We start from the raw sequence: 10,029 nt of genomic DNA on the forward strand, positions 1-10,029 counted from the left end.
TCCCTCCTCCTCCTCCTCCTCCACCACCACCACCATTTGGCTTACTATTCCAGAGACTTGCAAGTCCAAAATCAACATGCCAGCAGGTTTTATCATTCTGATTCCAAGATGGCACCTTAAGTGCTGCATCTTCCTCAGGGAGGATGTTTGGTCCACATGATAGGAGGTGGGAAGTGCAAAAGGGCAAGGAGGGGTTGAACTTATGCTGTCCTTTCGACACCAATTCCATCTGTGAGGGCACAAACTGTATGGTCTTATCACCTTGGCACCCTAGCTCCTAAAGCCTAACTTTGGAGGTGGGAACATTCAAACCATAGCAATGAGGTTGAAGTCCAGCTGAGAAAAAGGACTCCAATGAGTCCCAATAAGTTTTATCAGAGAGAAACTTCACAGAGGGACGTCTTAGTTATTGGTGTTCCTGTTCAGATGGTTGGGGACATGGGAGCCCAGTAACCACAGAGCTCTGAAAGGAAGCCTCCTCAGCAGAGGCCTTGCAGCCCTTAGCGAGGATATCCTGGGTGAACTGGAGTGCTACATTGTAACAGTTCCCCTTAGCCGCTCCTCTTCTTCAACAGCACTGCAGCTCCCAGGGGAACATATCCCCGGCTGAGCTCTGGAGCTCCAGAGCCTTAGCCCGGTCCACTTCTTCCTATCTACTCCCTTTGCTTTGTTGTTTCTTGTGATGAGAGAGTCATATCAGGCAGCAAATATCATAAAAGAGATTTACTGGGAGGGAAGAACCCAGGCTGTAGAGAAACAAATATGAGGTTGGTTGCCTTTGTTCTTGGAGAAGACAGCAGGGAACTGAACAGCAAGCAGGGATTATATAGGATGCCTTAGGGGGTGGAGCTTACCAGGATAAGCGGTATTTTTTTTTTCTCGTGGGGAGGGGCCTGGACACTCTCCTGCCTCAGGGCTGTTTGGAATGACAGTTACAGCTGTTAGAATAGGACTGTTAGGGCAGGTTGTTAGGGAAATCTGGGTGATGGGCCCTGGCTGCTGGAGGTCCTCAGACAGTAGCCCAGCTACTTTTTTGCCTTGAAGGTTGACAAAGTTGACAAAGTATACAGTTTCTAAAGTTTACAAAGGGAGTCCATGGCAAGACAGTTAGGCCGCTTGAGTCTGGGGGAATAGCCAACATTCCCCACTTTTTTTTTTTTGTTTACTATTGACAAAGTCAGGGGTCTTAAAGGGAGGTGATGTTACCATTAGACTACTTCCTGCTGATTGGGGGCATTGAGTTTCTTGGGGGCAAGTTTGATCTTTGCCATCAGGATAAATCAAATGGCACAGGCTTCTGGCATCAGAGCTAGGGGCTGGAAATCCTGGAATAACAACTGATTAAATGTCTGGTTAGAAATCTATCGGATCTGTTTTTGAAGAAATCAAGACAAGAAATCTATAAGGCAAGGTGGGATTAGTAGGGTTAAGAAAAAGAGGAGAAGGGGGAACTAGAAAGGTAGTAGCCAATTCCATATTGGACTGTTAATGATCCACTGGCCAGAGGCCGAGAGAGAGAGAGAGAGAGAGAGAGAGAGAGAGAGAGAGAGAGAGAGAGAGAACAAGAGAATGAGTGAGAGTGAGCACGAGAGCAAGAGAACAAGAGAGTGAGAGTGAGAGCAAACTAGTGAGACATGAGCAAGTGAGAGAGAGCAAGAAAGAAAGAGGGAGGGAAAGCGAGCGCAAGAGTAAGAGAACGAGAGAGCAAGAGAGCAAAAGAACCAGAGAAAGAGCGCGAGAGAGCAAGAGAGAGAATAAGGGAGTTAGAGAGTGAGTGCAAGAGAATGAGAGAGTGAGAATGAGCAAAAGAGCAAGAGAGATTGAGAGAGAGAGAGAGAGAGAAGCTTTTGATACCACAAAGCCCATCCCAAGTTACACACTTCCTCAAACCAGGTCACACCTTCTACTCCTTTGAGAGAATTCCACTCCCTGGTGACTAAGCATTCAAATACACGAGCCCATTAGGTCCTATTAGGTCTGTTCTTATTTGAACCACCACAGTGACCCCAACGTAGAATGGCTACGGAAGACTATTATAAACAATGGATTCAGATATCAGCTGGAGGAGGAATAGACTCCAGGGAATTATAGGAGGACAGTTCCATTAATAACAAAGACTGTGGCATTATTAATTGGCTGAAAGCCATTTCCCCCCCTCTATCTGAATGGAAAGCCACAGAGAGGCATGGGAGAAATTTTTTTTAATGACATTAACTCCAAGCGTGGGGGACCGGGACCTTCTGATCTTCATGTTATAACTCCAGGGTTCATGTACCCACAAGCTAGCTGTCAAATCCCATGCCTCAGTCCTTGTAGACCCCCAGCTGTCAGAGCTAGGAACTCTTGGTGACTTTTTGAAATTCTTCCTGTGACCAGACCTGGAAGCTCTCCCAGTGCTGGCAACCTGTCTCCTGCAATTCCAGCCCTCAGCCATCTTTTGCCTTCTCAGCCACGCACTGGGTCAGGTCTCCTCAGTTCTTCATGGTTTAGTCTCTCCTCACAGGCTTGGCTCCCAGCCGTTCTACAGATCTCTTTAGCTACTTGGTATTTCTAGCTCGCAGCCTAGTGAGTTGTCTCTTCTTCATGTATATCATATATCATATGTATATCATATTACATATAGAATATATACGTACATATTCATGTATCTCATGAAACATCCATCATCCACATGTACACAACAAAGTACTTCAGATGAGGATTTATTAGGGCCTAGCTTGCAATGCCATAGGGAGGGCAGTGCATAGGAATGAAATCTACTTTGTTCTGAGGAGAGTAAAATGAGTGTTTTTTACATAGCCAGACATACTCCTATGTTGCTATCATGGTCAGGGGAGGTGTTCTTTCCTAGACAGTTGAGGACAGGTTTGAGGAGGTCAAGAGCAGCTGTACACACGCGCGCACACACACACACACACACACACACACACACACACACACGGAGTTATCTAGAGTGGCTATAAATAGGATGATTTAAGAGTCACCAAAGCTGCCACAGCCAAAGCAAAGTGTCCAGAAACAGTCATGGTTTAGTGCATTGGCCACAACAGTTGTGCTGGTTCTTGTGAGGGGACAAGAGGCTTTAGAATGCCGACATCTTAGGGATATCATCTATATTCTGAAGCCTCTTCCACTGGCAGCTGGGTCAGAGTCTTTCTGAGCGACGGTGAGGTTTTCCAAACAGCCACAGCTGTCTATATAGCAGCTTGAGAAACTGCCTAGAGACAGGCTGAGGAAGTGGCTGTCCTGATTGACAACTCCCAGGAGTCCCACCCATAGAGATGGCAGGCTGAAGGTGAGATGGTTGTTATTGGCTGTCAACTTGATGGGATCTGCATGTCAAACTTGGGGCACATCGGAGAGAGAGTTTCTAGATTGAGTCTACTGAGGTGGGAAGACTCACTCTAAATTCATGCAGTACCTGAGTTCCAATCCTGAATAAGAAGAAAAGGTTGAAAGCCAGTGCTCACTGCTCTCTGCTTTTGACTGTGTATACAATGTGACTAACCGCCTTGTGCTCCTGTTCCCATGCCTGTCCAGCCATGATGGACTTGCACCTGCAAACTGTGAGCCAAAATAAACCTTCCATTCCTTGACTTGTCTTGATCAGGTATTTAGTCCTAATAATGAGGAAATAACAAGGTAAGGATGCTGCTCTGGGATGGGCCTTAAGGAGTGTCATCAACACTGCTCATAGCCCTACTCAACTTGGGGATCCACTACAATCTAGCCTTCTGCTAAACACAATTAGTCATCTGATTAAGTTCCTGGGAAGATGCAGCTTTGACTAGATGTGGGCAAGGGTCTCACAGCTGTCAGTCAAGCAAGCCGATTATTCAAGCCTGACACCTGCATGTAGGTGTCAAACTGATGTCTTTATTATTTCCATCTCTCCTCACTTCTTTTCTTGAGACAGAGTCTCTCTATGTAGCCCAGACTATTCTGGAACTCTCTCTCTACATAGGCATGGCTGGCCTTGTACTCAGATCTGCCTGCTTCTGCCTCCCCACTGCTGGGATTAAAGGTGTATGCCACCATATCCAGTTTACCCCACACCCCCTCCAGTATCTCTCCCTGAATGTGGAGTTCACTGATTGGCTAGGTTGGCTGGCCAATGAGTTTCAGGGATCTACTTGTGTCTGATTGCCCCAGCACTGAGGTCACTGTGCTCAGCATTTGTATGTGGGCTGGGAATCTGACTCTGGTCTTCATGCTTGCAAGACTTCACTGACTAAAGCCATCTCCCCAGCCCCAGGTTTAATTGTTCAACAGAAACAAAACAAAACAAAACAAAACAAGTTAAGTGGTGCTTGATACAAAAATCTGGCATGAAATAAACATTCTACCTCCATCCCCACCTCTACCCAGGAACTTTTTCTAACAATGCTTAATCCTCAGCTAAATAAATACCCCTAGGGGAAATGGGTTCTCTCAGTCTGTCTCTTGGGAGGAAGCCAGCATTTAGGCATGACTGAGGATTACAACCGGCAACAGATGATCTTGGTTCTGTAAAATCCTCTCACATTCCCCACCCCCTTCTTTTTCTCTGTGTGTTTCCTCATCTTCCTCTTCCTCCTCCTATTCTCTGCTCCTCTTCTTCTTCTCTGTTCTTCCTCCTTCCTCCTTTTTCCTCTTCCTTTTCTTCTCTGCTGCTCCTCCTCTACCTCCTTCTGGTTTTCCTCCTCCACTTCCTCCTCTCCCCCTCCTCTTCTTCCTCCTCTCCCCCTCCTCTTCTTCCCTGCTCTTTGGTCCCTGGCTCTGGCCTTAGAGGACCTTAAAGAAACACAGTGTGTAGTGGACAGAGCAAAAATGTAAACTTTCACTATATCCTATGATCCTGAAGGAGAGGGAAGACTTTTTCATCAGATAAAGAGATTGCAGATTGCACACATGTAACCCCAACCCTCAGGAGATAGAAACAGAAGGACTCAAAGTTTTAGGTTGGTCTGTAAAACACAGAGAGACCCTATAAAACAACAACAGCAGCAGCAACAACAACAACAACCACCACCAACAGAGGCTTGGAATGTGACTCAGTGGTTCTGAACACTTGCCCAGCATGTGCAAGACCTTGGATTTCATCCTTAATACAACACAAACACACACACACACACACACACACACACACACAGAGGAAAGGGGGTGTATGGAGGGGAGAGAACACTCAGTGATGGCATTTCACTGAATGAGACATAGGAATTATCTACAGGATGATGCTATTGCTGAGTGCCCAAGAGTGATGAGGATAGTTACAGAAGCATCCAAGACCACTAAGATTTCCAGGGCTCAGGAAGACAGAGCAGCTCTGAAGAGATACTGATGAGTCCATAAGATTGGCTTAGCTGCTTCCAATTGATTCAGAAGCTTGGTAACATTTTTTTCCAGAACATTCTTCTTTCTGCTAGCCTGTGAGTTCTTTAAGGAGGGGTGGTGGTAAAAAAACAGGTTGGTCTTGTTCTCTGTGGAGCTCCTGGTGCTAAGCACAGTGTGCGGAACGTGCTCGGTAAATCGTGATTTTATCTCACTGATCTGAAGTGAGGGCTCCAGTAGGAACTGGGTAAAGGTTATCAAGTCTAATGACCCAGCCAAAGTGACCCGGCTTTGCCGTTTGGGGATCCAAGTGAGGGATGGACTGTACAATGGTAAGAAATGCCATAATCTTAAGTCTGGGGTTCCAGTCCTGCCTCTGTTACTGATGTCCTATTATCTTGAGCATGACATTTGAATTATTTAGGCTTCAGCATTCTGGTTGGGATGATGAAGATATAATTAGATTGTTTAAATGGATTCCAAACAAAGCTGTACATAAGACTCGTCTCAGGGACACTGAAGGCACAAATGACTGGGCTTAGGGTGTCTACAACAAATTCCAGGATTAATTTTAAACTTTCTTGGATAAATCTTATGTACAAAGTATGCCACTCATTTCCCATCACTGTGAAAGATACATGATAAAACAACTTAACAGGGCTGGAGAGATGGCTCAGAGGTTAAAAGCACTGGCTGCTCTTACAGAGGTCCTAAGTTTGGTCTCCAGCAACCACATGGTGGCTCATAGCCATCTATAATGAGATCTGGTGCCCTCCTCTGGCCTGCAGGCAGAATGCTGTAGGCATGATAAAGAAAACAAATCTAAAACAACAACAGCAACAACAATAACAAAACAAAAACAGCTTAATAGAAGGGAAGTTTTAGTTTGGCTCACAGGTCCACAGGTTTCAATGCATGTCAACTGCCATTATTGCTCTGGGCACTGGTGAAGAAGATTCTCATGGTGGCAGAAGCCTGTGGTGAAATAAAGCTGGTCACCTCATGCTGCCCAGGAAGCAGGTGGGCAGAAAGCAAGCTTGTGAGCAGGGTTTTCACTTCTCTTGACTCTGTACCATCAGGGACCCCAGCCCATGGGATGATGCCACCCACGTATGTTCTTCTCCAGTCAGTCGCTGTCCTTAATGCCGACTGGCTTTGGACAGGTCCTCGAAGACACACTCTAAGTGGGCCTTACTCATTATCCAAAGAGTGAGACTGTTGTTTAATGCCTCAGAGCTGTGAAAGTGGTTACCCGAATCACCTAAGAGCATTACAGTTTCCAGGGATCAGGCAGACAGGGCTGTATTGAAGAAAGTGATGAGAAAGTAAGATGCTCTTAGGTGGTTCCAACTCATTCGGAAACTCAGTCTTTCAAGCTAATCCAGCTGATATTGCTAACCATGACAACGAGTCAGGCGAGAAGCCTCTGGGTAGGTAACTTGTAAGTGCTGCTCTATCATGCAGGGTCCAAATCATGTTCCTTAGGTGGTTTAAAAAGAAAAGTGGTGTTGGAGAGGAGGAGGAGGCAGCCTCTGCCTCATAGGATGACACCAAGAACTCAGGAGAAGATTTGGATTCTTTATGTCAGTCATAACAATAGACAATTGTCATTCGCATAGAACTGTCAATTTTTAAATGGATTTTAAGCCCACAGATGGAATGCCAGATCTTGTGTTTTGTGTTTTGCTGTCCCAAGTCTCTAGCTGAGGCTAAGCTCTTTCTCCCTCTCCTGTGTTTGTAATTATTTCCCCTTTGAACTGTTTTCTTATGTGGTCCCACCCCCACACCATGCTTGCAAGCTTTCCCTCTACTGGAATCATGAACATTGCTCATTCTTTTTCTAGTCCTTGAGGCAACATTTCACTGATGCAGGCTCCTATGTCCCTGAAATGAAGTCTTGGATAGCCACCAGTGTTTGGGGAGAGCTCTCTGTGAGTAGCAGAACAACTCAAGCAAGAACTTGGGGTGGTGGGTCTCCACGCTTCTGTGGTCAAAGCCGTGGACAGAGGGATGCTGTTACTGGGATTTCTGACCTTGGTCATGCTTAGCTTCCTGGCTCGGCTTCCTGGCTGGTTTTCACTGCATCTTGGCTTGGCCCAAGCCAAACAGTTTGTGCTGGGCCAGCAGTTGTGACATCTCCAGCAGATCTGAGTGGCATTGTTTATCTATTTTTAGAAGTGTGTCCTTGACGCTACCAAGAATGGAGCATAGTGTGTGTGTGGGGGGGTGTTCCTGTGGTATTTCACTGCCTCTCTCGGGCCTTGCCATCAGAGGACTGACCTCATTTTTATTCACCCTCAGTAATTGACTGTAGAGACATGTCTGAACTTCCCCAGAATCATCTCAGATGCTTCCTCCTGCACACACCCACGACTGAGCTACAGACACACCGACTTCTCCCTCAGTAGAAACTGATCCTGGTGCCAGGCACTGCGCCAGTACATTTCTCGATAGCCACAAAGAAGATGCCATAGACCAGTGTATCCCAATTTACCCGCAGGTCTCCACTTTCCATAAGCTGTTAAGTAAGGGGAAAATTCAAACCGGTGACAGTTGATTCTAATCTGACACAAAGCAACTAGTTGAAAATGTGGCTTACATTTCCCACTTGTGTTCTCTACTGCCTTTTTCTTTACACTACTATGGGACTTGGCCACTACTGGTTACATATTTTCATAGAGCTTGCATTAGCTAGCAAGTCATCAAGATCACCATGGCCCAGGCACGTGGTGGGGACAACCACAGCTTGTGTGGAGTGGATTCTGAGTGAGCTACTTGAGAATTAGGAATTGCTCATCTTTTAGTTCCTTTTTTTTTTTTTTTTTTTTTTTTTTTTGCTCAGGATTTGGAGATGGTAGATGCTCCCTAATGTCTTCAAATGAATGAATTTCTACATGGCTGGCTTCAGAGTCAGCAGACTCAGTCCCCAGGGCTTGCAGGACAAAGTGTAGAGTCCAAACTGATAGTCACTGTCTGAGTCTTACTCTCTGCACCTGGAGTAAAGAAAAAATATGAAAATAGACACGACCGTGAAGCTGTATTCCCGGCCCCCAAGCAATCCTTTTCAACCATCAAATCAGACCTCGCCCTTATTCTGTCCGGCTCTTTCAACCAGTTCTTTGTCTTAACTAGGCAGTTTTGCTTTGTAACATAGTATCAGGCAATGACACGGGTCATTGACTCCTAAAAGTACACCTGCCACCTCTTTTGGTAGAGTGGGGGTGGGGGTGGTGAGAGTATTAACAGACCCAAGAAAGAACATGAGAATAAAACTCATTTAACAAACCCACAGTAAAATGGATCGTAGTTTTCATACATTTCTCCTTTTACTGCCAAAATGTTATGAAATAAGAATCCTGGCTCCCCCCTGGTTCCTGCTTTCAGGACTGGGTCCTCTTGCATCTAGCCAATTGGGTAGTGCTTTGTTCAGATTTAATTTGGTGATTTTTTTTTTTTATATATTTGATGTACCACCTGTGTGCCACATAATCTGGTTTTTATCCCCTCTCAGAGGCACACCTGGATTATCGGGTGATATGGCTTTAGTTATAAACATTGGTTTATTGAACTTGGAAGATACCAACTATAGGGGCAGACCAGATGTCCAAGCAGTTGTTTGTTATGTTCCCCAAGATGTTTTAAGTATTGGGAATAAGAGGCCTACTTAAAAACACAAGGAGAATAGATGTCTGGCCTTTTGACAAAGCAGCCACAGCTGAGCCCTCAGGAACCTGGCTGTTATTGAGTACACCTGCTGTGGCTTGCTTGCGTCCTGCACATTGTTCACCTCCACGCTTGAACCTTCCCATGGCTTCTGGGATGAAAGCAGGCATCCTTTCCATGGCCCACAAGCCCGGGCAACTTAACTCATGCCAGCCTCTCTGACTTCATCTTGTTTCTTATAGGAACAGCAGATATCCATCCTGTGCTAAGCTTGGTTAACCTCTTCCCTTTTCTAGTATTGAGGGAAGGTCCCATTATTGCCCCTCTCACAGGGGGAGGGGCAGAAGGACAAAGACATGCCATCACTGGTCCAGGGGCATATGGCTGAGTGGGGACTGGGACACCCGGGCAGCCAAACCCTCAGAGACCTTGTCCTTCACCCTGCCTTCAAATCCTGAGATCCCCTTCCTGCATGGGACTTGGGGGCTCCTGCTCCCCCACCCCAAAGGCTTTCTCCCCAGTGTCCTTTATCCTTCCGCTCTGCCTCAAATGCAGTGTCCTCTGGGAGGTCTGCTGGCATCCAAACTTCCCTATCCTAGAGTTAGGTGTTCTCAAGTAGTATCCTCCAACAGGAGCGTCTGTGACAAAGGGACACTGCCCTTTCGACACACAGTGGGGAGGCTGCCAGCTATACTTGTTGCCCTTGGCGAATGCAAAACGGAATTATTCATTTTGCTTAATTTTAGCTTATTATAGATTAACTCAACACAGCTGTGTTGTGTTCGCCTCTTTGGAGATATATTCCCACGGGAGCACCTGTTGGGAAGGTAGACAAGATGGTCGCTGCTGTCCAAATACCTTTCTCTGTGCCTGCCCCATCTTCACTGAGGGAGCCACTTCAACTCTCTCCATCAGAGAACACTGTGGACAGAGACCATCTGAAACCTCAGGACAGGGGTGATACATCAGTAGCATGGTCACTGGTGTGTGACCCCATCTTTAAAAGTCCTGAGTTCTGTGGCCCTCAGGTTCCCCGCTGGGGAAAAGGTGAGATTT

The 10,029-nt window shown here is 46.2% G+C and overlaps 1 long non-coding RNA gene across 6 annotated transcripts in view; it reads right to left on the bottom strand.

The window, feature by feature from the left end:
• LOC116076312 overlaps window positions 1–888 on the bottom strand; it is a 9,451-nt gene extending 8,563 nt beyond the window's left edge. For 3 of the 6 annotated variants that reach the window (XR_004112897.1, XR_004112895.1, XR_004112894.1), the window contains exon 1: window positions 46–878. This is a non-coding gene — a long non-coding RNA (uncharacterized LOC116076312). Of the gene's footprint in view, window positions 1–45 lie in introns of all 6 variants that reach the window. The other 3 variants (XR_004112893.1, XR_004112898.1, XR_004112892.1) reach the window with 3 other exon arrangements.
• Between the last annotated feature and the right edge of the window lie 9,141 nt (window positions 889–10,029).

Source organism: Mastomys coucha, unplaced genomic scaffold (assembly GCF_008632895.1).
Source record: "Mastomys coucha isolate ucsf_1 unplaced genomic scaffold, UCSF_Mcou_1 pScaffold4, whole genome shotgun sequence".
NCBI lineage: Eukaryota > Metazoa > Chordata > Mammalia > Rodentia > Muridae > Mastomys > Mastomys coucha.